Source organism: Pinus tabuliformis, chromosome 4_2 (assembly GCF_031772625.1).
Source record: "Pinus tabuliformis cultivar Carrire ecotype Pingquan chromosome 4_2, CPIR1, whole genome shotgun sequence".
Lineage (NCBI taxonomy): Eukaryota > Viridiplantae > Streptophyta > Pinopsida > Pinales > Pinaceae > Pinus > Pinus tabuliformis.
The window spans coordinates 934,047,236-934,058,262 of record NC_142304.1 but is presented as its reverse complement, the minus strand read 5'-3'; positions in this window follow the sequence as shown (position 1 = coordinate 934,058,262).

Sequence of the window (11,027 nt, the reverse complement as noted above, 5' to 3'; positions counted from 1 at the left end):
TCTTACATTTACCTTACTTATATAAAAGTTAGGACTCCATTTTAACTAATTCCCATTTAATAAAAATTTTAGTTATTAAATTATACATTTTTAACTAATTAATAATGTAAACCCCTTCTAATATTATTTCTTTTATATAATTATATATTTATATATAGGTATGGTCATTAACTATCTTCCTTTAAATAATCAATTTGACTTTTTGACTGTCCCTAAGTCAAAGCTAGCCGTTGATCTAGATAGCTGTTGGAGGCCCTGCTCAGACTATTTAACATGCAAAGATGGATCTGTTTCTTCAACATGTCCTGACGATGAGCCACAGTTGCTGGTTCGAAACACGTCGACAAAGATCTTTCTATATGTGATTTACGCCGAAGCTCTTCTTACAACAAATATTACTATTAAACAGAAATGTTCACACTTACATTCATAGTTAATTATTAATGTGTTAAACTCCACTAGCTATTACATATAACTATTATTAACTTCACTATTAATAAACTATTGTGCACTTAATTATAGTTATTAATTTTTTGTCATTAATGCTTTCTTTTGATAATTATTTAAGACAGACACCTTTTATAATACTATAGCTATATTTTTTTTGTATTAATAGTTAATAAATAATGAGTTAAACTTAAGCACTATGATAAGAATTACATTTGATGTTATTAACATTACCATTAATCGGTTATTGTGCACTTATTTATATAGCTATTTTTGTATTAATAGTTAATAAATAATGAGTTAAACTTAACACAGTGATAAGAATTACATTTGATATTATTAACTTTACCATTAATAGGTTATTGTGCACTTAATTATAACTACTAATTTTCTAGCATTAATGCTTTCTTTTTTCGATAATTATTTTACATGGAAAACTTTTCTACACAAGTAAATAGTCAATAATTAATGAGTTAAACTTGCTAGTGCAATAGCTATTACATTTTTAACTATTATTAACTTGGCTATTAGTAAAATATTGTGCAATTAATTATAGGTATTAATTATCTTGCATTAATGCTTTTTCCTTTTGATAAGGTGGTGACAAACTACCTCTTGTGTGGAGTTTTGCTTGGGCGGAGCCTTCCGTGTGCAGAAAAATTTTCAAAAGTAATGTTCCGCACAGTGCTAACTCTATGCCCATTTTCAATGCCAATGCACACTCTTCAACCATTCGACTTTTTAAATTGGTTATTTCGATTTCAATGATTTTAGCAGTGCCTCCACAAAATGAAAATGAAAGAAAAACTTAACCATAAAAATATAAATGAAAGTATAAATAATAGATAATAGATATTAATTAATTAGGTGTTCAAAGTTAATTATGAAGATATAAATTATAGAAGAATAATAGTAATAGAAAAATGACTTATAGCTATTATTAACCATAATAATTAAATAACAACAATAGTTTTCTAAAACTACTACGTTTTTATAATACTATAGATATTATAACTAAACCTACAAACCTATAATATTATAGTGATTAACTATTTTCATTAATATTTAATAATTAATGAGTTAAGCTCCACACTTTGATAGCTATTACATTTAACTATTATTAAGCTGACCGTTAACATGCTATTGTGCATTTGATTATAGCTATTAATTCTCCTTCATAAATGCTTTCTTTTGATAATTATTTTACATGAAAAAATATTATAATACTATAGCTATTAGATTTTTTTATTAATAGTTAATAATTAATGAGTAACCATTACCTAAGAAAATGTAATTACTTTTTAATTTCAAAAACATAAATAAAACTATATATTCAAATTATTAAAAACTTAATTGTTCTTTAATTTCAAAAAGAGATTTAAAACTATATATTTAATTTTTTGAAAATGTAATTTTACCTGAATCAGAGTTAAACTATATATTCAAATTATTAAAAACTTAAGGAGTGCAGAGAAAACACATTTCTTTGCATAATAAACTTCTCCACATTTGATATGGACTTAGGTAGGAATGCAACAGAATATAGATATAAACATAAACATAGAGATGCAGTAGAAATAAAACATCATTTCATTAATATCAAAGAACTGAAATATCCTTACATATAGAATGGAAATAAACTAGGTTGGGTGATGATAGCTTATCTATGAGAAGAGATGTGTTAGCTACATGCCTCTGACTATGCTATAATGAGGTTGAAGTGATTTTTCATTATTGAACAATAAGGGAAAACCATAAACAACCAAAAACCTAACACTAGGAGATGAAACGCTAAGAGTTTTGGGCCCCGTTGGGGTCAGTTGGGGAGCCAACTTCCTAGTGTCGTAACATGGTCATATTAGCCCCATTTCGCACATAAGATACCTTGTTGAAAATATCTCTTTGAGTAATACAGGATGTTCCACTATAGGATTTGGTATTGCTACAAACCTCAAAGAAAATGTGGTTTAAAGGGTCAAAACAACTTTAGAAGTTTAGGGCCTGAAAAACTTCTAAAAATAGTAAACACTACTATAATAAAGGAAAAAGACGAAACCAACTGGAGGTCTAGGTGGAATAAGCTGGTTGCCACTAATATCCACCTGGATCAGTTCTCCCCCCTTAGGAAGAAATGGTCCCCATTGTGTGCAGATCCTCCATGAGGTGAGAAAATTTATGTTGAACCTCATCCCCAGTGAACCACATTCCCCAGTGAAGGCATTAGCCTGCTTTGACAACTTGATATAGATGGATGCTCTATTGGCGAGTGTTTTTAATTTATGTGTCCATGATCCTTTCAGTCATGGTCTGCTCAATGCAGCATGGGTTAAGCTCTATTGGTGTCAGTTGCTCTACGATGTCAGATGTGTCCAATAAGGGAGCAAAGTATGGTCGCAAGTGGTCCACATTGAATACTTGGTGCAGACCAAGGAACGGGGGAATGCTAGGCTTGAAGGAATTATCCCCTACCACCTTGGTGATGGTGTACACCCCATATCTAAGTGGGTGAAGCTTGCGATGGGGCCCAACAAGGTACTCCTTCTAAAAATGTAACCAAGCTTTGTAATCCACTTGGAGCTTATGTGGAACTTGATGCTAATCATGACACTACTTGTACTTAGCATTGGCTTTGTCAAATATGTCATGGACATGCTTTAATATCTTCTAAATCGCTCAATGAAGTTGTTAGCTCAGTGAGCTTTGGACTAGACACGAACCAAATATACTTGACTAGCTGCAAATGGTATGACAACATCAATGGAACATAGTGGCTAGAATCCCAACCCCACCTAAAAAGGGTTGTGGCCAATGGAGCTATGGAGAGCTCTACTATAGTTGTGTTGGACATAAGGGAGGCTTTCATCCCATGTGCGTCGATGCTTTGAGTTGTACATGCATAAAATGAGAACGATCATCCTATTGTTGACCTATGTTTGGCCATCAATTTGGGTATTGGAAGGTTGTGGACTTAGTGAGCTCGGTATCCAACATTGACTAGAGGCTTGACCAAAATGTACTCAGGAATATGTTGCCTCGATATGAGATTATGGATTGTGGGATCCCAAACTTTAGCCACACTCGTTCAAAGAATAGATTAGCACTGGCTTCTGCTATGATACTCTTCTTGTAGGCCGCCAAAATGGCCATATTATAGAATATGTTGAAGACCAAAGACATATACTCATTTCCATGCTTAGTAGAAGGAAAGCCCAACATGTAATCTATGGAGATGGATTCCCAGGGCTGACTAGGAGTAGGAATTGGAGTCTGTAGGCCTTAATGATTGATTATTGGTTTTGCAATGGTGCCAGTAGTTCAAGATCTGATGTACTTCCCCACATCCTGTTGAAGGTTCGACCAATAAAAATACTTCTATGACACTCAGACTGTTTTCTCTACTCTAAAGTTTCTAATGACTCGATTATAGTGCTCCTCAGAAATAATCTTGGCATGCTCAATTGTAGGAACACAAAGGTGTCCCATGTGGCATAACAGTGTGTCTTGGGGGTGAAACTATGTAACTTCCTTGCCTTCTAGGAGAATTTGGTAGGTATTGTCGAAATCTAAACCGCTCTTGTAAAGATGTGGCCAACCCAAAGTGTTGTGTCCACAAGATTTAAACATGGTGGTCAACATCATGACCGTTGGTTAGCTGAGATAGTATGCAACATTATTGGTGTTTCCCTTCTTGTACTTGATGTTCAAATGTAATTGTTGCAAATATGTGGAACATTTCTAATGGTGATCGTTCTACAACTTCCCTTCTGTCTGTATGAAATGAAAGGGTTAGTGTTTTGTGTGGATGACCGTTTCCTCCCCCTAAATGTAATGTTTCCATTGTCGGCACACCTGCACAATAGAATACATATCATTGTCATAAGTGGGGTAATTTTGGACTCTATTTGGAAGTGTCTCACTGTGATATGCCACGGGTTGCCCCTGTTGGGTAAGAATTGCACTAATAGCATAGTCAGAGGCATCTGTCTTATTTTAAAATGGTTGTTGCAGGTATGATAATGTGAGCATTGGTGTAGAGTAGAGGGGACACTTCAACTCAACAAACACCTTGTGTTTCGATTCAAACCAAACGAAATTTTATTTCACTCCTCGCTTGGTTACTTGACTCAAAGGCCAAGTGATATGAGAGAATCCAAACATGAACCCGCGATAGAAATTCGCAAGGCCCAAAAACTTATGGAGCTCTATTAGAGTGGTTTGGGTTCGCCAATGTCGGATGACTTGTACCTTGGTTGGGTCCACACACACACCCCACTCATTAATGAAGTACTACAAATATTGAACCTGGGTCATACCAACAACACCTTTCTCCAAATTGGCACACAATTTGTGCTATTGTAGGGTTTCGAGGAGTTGTCAGATATGATGTATATGTTATTACCAACTATTCATGAAGATTAGGATGTCTTCTAGGTACACTATCAAAAACGAGTTGGTAAATGGCCTCAAGATGTCATCCATCAGCCTCATGAAGGTTGTGACAGCATGCATCAACCCGAAAGGCATGACAAGCCATTTGAAAAGGACGTCCTTGGATTTGAAGGAAATCTTCCACACATCAGAGGATTCAATTGGTACCTAGTGGTATCGAGACTTCAAGTAAATCTTGTTGAAATATTTGGCCCCTTTAAGTTGGTCCAGAAGGTCATCAATCCGTGGGATTGGATACCTATTTTGGATAGTGATCTTATTCAGCACCTCATAGTCAATATAGAGTTCCCAAGTTCCATATTTCAATAGGATCAACCTTCCACATGGTGATGAACTTGGCTTGATGTGCCTTTTGTACAAAAACTACTGAATTTATCTCTTAATTTCATCATTCTTTAGAACATAGCATTAGTATATCGATTTGTTGGGTAGCGACACTCCCGGGGCTAGATCAATGAATTGTTTTACCTGACAGCATACAGGTAGCTTTATGGGTGAGGTGAATATGTCCTTGTGCTCTTCCATGACATGGTCCATTTGTTGTTGTTTTGCAGAAGAGCCCCCTCTGGAGGCTGTGGATGTGGCCACAATCTTCTTCTTGCCCTGAGGTTGAATCATAAGGAAGCAAAAATTCCCAACCTAGGAAATGATCTTACTGCATTGCTTCATTGAGATCAAAGAGATGACAGTAGGCAACGCTACCTTTGGTATCTTGTATAACTTATTTACCAAATAAATAATGACAATGCGAGGCCTAGAATCATACACACCATGATGCTTTCACAAGTATGATTGGCCTAGTAATAAATCACAAACTTCAATAGGAGCAACATCCCACAGAACCTTATTTGTGAAGGGCTTGATGTTATAGGGAAGGTATAAATATTGTGTTGCCATTTTGGCACAGGTGTGGCACTATGGTACAGGTGTTGTCCTTGATGGCAACTCACTTTGGTGACAGATCTCAGTTCAGGTGCTCAGAATGAAGAAAATCTTGTATACGCAGGTACACCTTGCCGAAGACGCGTATACACGCGGGTTATTCATTCGGAAGTCGTGTATCCATATACACGCACTTCTATGCACATAAAAGCGCGTACATGGTGGAAAACTTATTCTTGGTCCATGGTTGTTAGTCCTTGGAACTTGAACCTATGGTTGTGGACCATGGTATCTCGTCAGAAGAGTTGACCCCAGGTTTTGGGCCCTTGGTATTGTTTATTATGGTTTTGGATCGTGGTATTGTGGAAGGCCCAAAACTATATAAGAGGAAGGAGATCATGTGGCAAGGGATCATCTGAATTATTATTGAATATATGATAATGTACGAGATCTGAAATATTGGTGAGTAGCATTGTGGAGCAGATCTAGATCTGAATGAAGGAGGAACCTTAGCGAAAAAGGATAAGTTCTATTGATGGGTCATAATCTCTTGGCTTGAATGATAATATCTTTGCATGATTTTGATCTGTTATATCTGGCACATGCGTGATCTATAAATCTGATAATCTGGATTAATCAGTGCCTAAATACTTGAAAGAGCGAATTATGTTTGTAGATCTGTACACAGGTTCAGTTCAGCAAAGGTGCGTATGTACGCAGGTTCAGTGAAAGAAAACAACGTATACACAGGTTTTTCCATACGTAGAAGCGTATGCATGCAAGTTTCAGGCAATTAAAGTAGCTTATACATTTTGAGTTGTGTTTTTGCTGCTTCTGTTTATTGCTGCAGTGTTCTGGGTTCAGTTTTGGTGTGTGGTACTATTACTGTGATCTGGGTATAGTCGTGAGAGAGGTGTTTATGTTGATTTAGTTTTTGGTGAAAAGGTGATTGGGTGATGCAGAAATTCTTGATGGTTGATTAATGTTATTTGTGGATCCAGTCTGAAAATTTATGAAACGTGGTCCTTGAAAGAAAGAGAAGGTTGTAGCCTTCTGTAGGCCAGCACCTACGTACTAGTATCTTGGCTAGTGCAAGAGCTAAGGGGGTTGTAGCTCCCTTCCAGGAGAAGCTGGAAAATGAGAGAGAGTTGTAGCTCTCTGCAGGTTGCAGCCTGCGTACTGGTAAAAGGACTGCACCAGTACATTTGTAAAAAGAAGTTTCTAATTAAAGAAAAGATAGAGACGAATTGCAGCAGGTGGTTTTCACCCACATTGGGTTTCCACCCACATTGGGTTTCCACCTTATATCTTGTGTTCTTGTGTGCGATTGTCTTTCTGCTCTGTTTTACTGTTTATGGTTACTGGTTATTTGCTTCTGAATCACAGATTAACAATCAACATCAGTAAGATAAAGTAAATTAAAAATTTTCATTGTATACGCGGGTTTTCTTCTGCATTATTGCGTATATACGCGTGTTTAATTAACTGAAGTAGCGTATAGCAGTTGATTTTGAAAAAGGAATATTTGACTTAATAATACTGATTCACCCCCCCTCTCAATATTATTTCCAACAATTCGTATCAGAGCAGGTCCTTTTGAAGAAGCTTGATCGCTTGAAGGAATATCCTTCATCATGAGCAACTACGAGAGGGAAGCATTAATCAGGCCACCAGTTTTTGATGGGACAAACTTTGTATATTGGAAGGTAAGAGTTACTGCCTATCTTCAATCGTTGGGTACAGAAGTCTGGGATATCATAGATACAGGATATACTTTTCCAGCAGCAACTCCTACAGATCCGGCTCAGAAGAAGAAATATGAAACAAATGCAAAGGCAGTCAATACTCTTTTGGGATGTCTATCTCAATCAGAATTCGTGAAAGTTATGCAGTTAAAATCAGCAAAAGAAATATGGGACAAGATTGTCCTAAGCTATGAAGGAGATGATCAGGTAAAACGAGCAAAACTTCAAACCCTCAGGATTCAGTATGAAAATCTCAAGATGTATAATGATGAAAGTGTGGCTAACTATTTTCTTCATGTAGATGAGATTGTTAATTGTATGAAAAATTTGGGTGAAGAAATAAAAGAGGCTGTTGTGGTTGAAAAAGTTCTAAGATCTTTGTCCCCTAGGTTTGAATCTAAATTTTCTGCAATAGAAGAAAAGGAGAATCTACAAAGCCTTAAAATGTCACAGTTGCACGGTATTCTAACTTCTTATGAAATGAGGAAAAGAGGACCATCAGACAGGAGAGAAGCTGCCTTCAAGGCTTCAGGCAAAGGCAAGTACTATGAGTCAGGACACGTGTCAGAAGAAGAAGAAGAATCAAATTTTGTCAGAAATCTTCAACGGGGTACTGGACGGTTCCGAGGTATGTTACCTTTCAAATGCTTTGCTTGTGGAAGAGTCGGTCACTATGCTGCCAAATGTCCTCACAAGGATAAGATTGACAAAGGGAAGGAACCTGTTAGATGGAACAAGAAACAGAATGCAAATAAGAAAAGCTATTACACTCATGAAGATAGTGATGGACTTTCAAATACTGACGAAGATGAACGAGTAATAAATATAAACTTTTAATGGCTTTTGAGGATGATGACTACATGGATGCTATAGATGTAGAAGGTTTTTCTTAAGAGATGACTAATCTCAAAATCTGGTTAGAAGAGAAAAGTGCAATTATTGATTCTCTGCAATATCAACTGGCTGAAAGGGAAAAACATCTTGAAAAATTGGAATGTGAAATTGTTTGTCTTAGAAAGGAGATTGAGAAAACAAAAGCTATTAATCTTAAATTTGTTAAAGGATCTAAAACTCTGGATGAGATTATCAATGTGCAGTGTTCTCCACTAATCAAGACAGGTCTGGGATATAATGGAGAAACATCTCAAGCTTCTACCTCCAAAAGTTATCTTGATGCAGCAAAGAAGAGCGAGCAAAGGCCTAATAGAAATCATCAGGTAAATCAGGGACAGTTTACCTCAAGAACGAATAAAGACTATCAAGAAAATCGGGGACAAGCTACCTTAAGGACAAATAGAAGCTACAATCAGCCACAGGTAAAATCTTCCCAATTTGCCTCCAGAATGGATGTTAGTAGAAACTACAATCGATTGGATGATAGATTTGATAATCGCAGGAGTTTCTTCAATGGCCAATGTTTCTCTTGCCATAATTTTGGTCACAACGCGGCTCAATGTGTTGCCTATAAGACAATCATGACTAGAGAAGCTCAAAAACAAAGGAATATGAATGGAATCATGAAAAGGACTTATAACGACTTTTCGGCCCTTGAAAATGAAGTTGAATGTTCTATTTTTAATAACTTTGGTCATGAAGATTCTGAATGCAGGAGCAGGTTTTGGAAGACAACTCAGAAGGAACATACCTCAAGTGCCAGAACATGGAGAATGAAGGAACCACAACCAGAAAGATGTGGGATAGCCTTCTATGCAGAAGGACAGGAAAATATATGGTATATTGACAGTGGATGTTCAAAGCATATGACAGGGGATAAAGAAAAACTTGAATCATATACTGCAGTAGAAAAGGGAAAGAAGGTGTCTTTTGGAAATGATACCCCTGCAGCCATAAAAGGAAAAGGCACTGCTCAGTTGAAAGAACAGGTCAAAGCTGGAAATGTTTTGTATGTTGATGGCTTGAAGCATAATCTACTAAGTGTTAGTCAGATGTGCGATCAAGGAACCGAGGTAATATTTCGATCAAATGGATGTAGTGTTCGTGATCTTGATACAGGAGAAACAGTGATCAAAGGTAGAAGAACTCCAAATAATCTATACATATTTGAAGAAGGACAACAACAATGATATTTAAGCAAGGATGATGAAAACTGGTTATGGCACTGGAGGTTGGGGCATCTAAGCTTTTCACAAATAAGGAAAGCATGCAAATACCAAGCAGTTCATGGTCTTCCAGATATCAAAATTCCAGACAACACCATACGCAAATCATGTCAGTTTGGTAAGAAAACCAGAACTAACTTTCCTGAGAAGGAAGGATCAGCTAGCAGGCCTCTTGAGCTAGTCCATACAGATATATGTGGTCCATTTAGGACAAGGTCACCTCGAGGAGAAGAATACCTTATACTATTCATTGACGACTTCTCCAGGTTTGTTTGGTTAGGACTTATGAAGCACAAAGACGAAGCATTCGAAAAATTCAAATCTTTCAAAGCCTTGGCTGAAAATGAATCGGATTACAAAATTAAGTGCCTCAGGTCCGACAGAGGTGGGGAATTTACCTCAAATGAATTTTTTGATTTCTGTGAAGAACATGGAATAAGAAGGGAATTCTCTACAGCTAGGACTCCTCAGCAAAATGGAGTGGCGGAAAGGATGAACAGAACAGTCCAACAAATGGCCCGTGCTATGCTTGATGAGTCTGGAACTCCTGCAACCTTCTGGGGTGAAGCTGCATACGCAACGGTTGTTATTCTCAACAAAACAAATGTCCGAGTGAACAACACTCAAACTCCTCATGAGCTCTGGTATGGTGAAACTCCTTCGGTAAAGCATTTCAAAATTTTTGGGAGCAAATGCTATATTAAGAATACTGATGAGCAGCTTGGCAAACTTGAACCTAGAGCAGATGAAGGCATTCTCCTTCGTTATTCTCCCTACAGCAAAGCATATAAGTGTTACAATAAAAGGCTTGGAAGAATTGTTGACAGCATTGATGTAGTGGTTGATGAAAAAGGATACATCCCTAGGGAAGTGAATCATGAAAATATCAATGAGGATGAAGACTACTCTCTAAATCAGACAGATGATGAAGAAGAACCCCAAGAGGCACCAGAGGAACAGATAAGGATAGAAGAAAAGACTCCATCCAGGTACGTTCAGAAGAATCATCCAGAATCTCAAATTTCGGGGCAGAAAGAAGCAGGTATACAAACAAGAAGAACAATAGCAGAAGCTTCAAGCTATTTGGCATTGCTCTCTTCCACATAACTGCAAAATGTAAAAGAAGCATGAAAAGATGAGTGTTGGGTTAAGGCAATGGATGAAGAGCTTGAGCAGATCGAAAAGAATAACACTTGGGAGTTGGTTCCTAGACCAAAAGACAAAAATGTCATAGGAGCAAAATGGATCTTCAAAAATAAGTTGAATGAAAATGGGGAAGTGATTAGAAACAAGGCCAGACTTGTTTGTAAAGGGTATGCTCAACAGGAAGGAATAAACTTCGAAGAAACTTTTGCTCCCGTTGCTAGACTTGAGGCCATCAGAA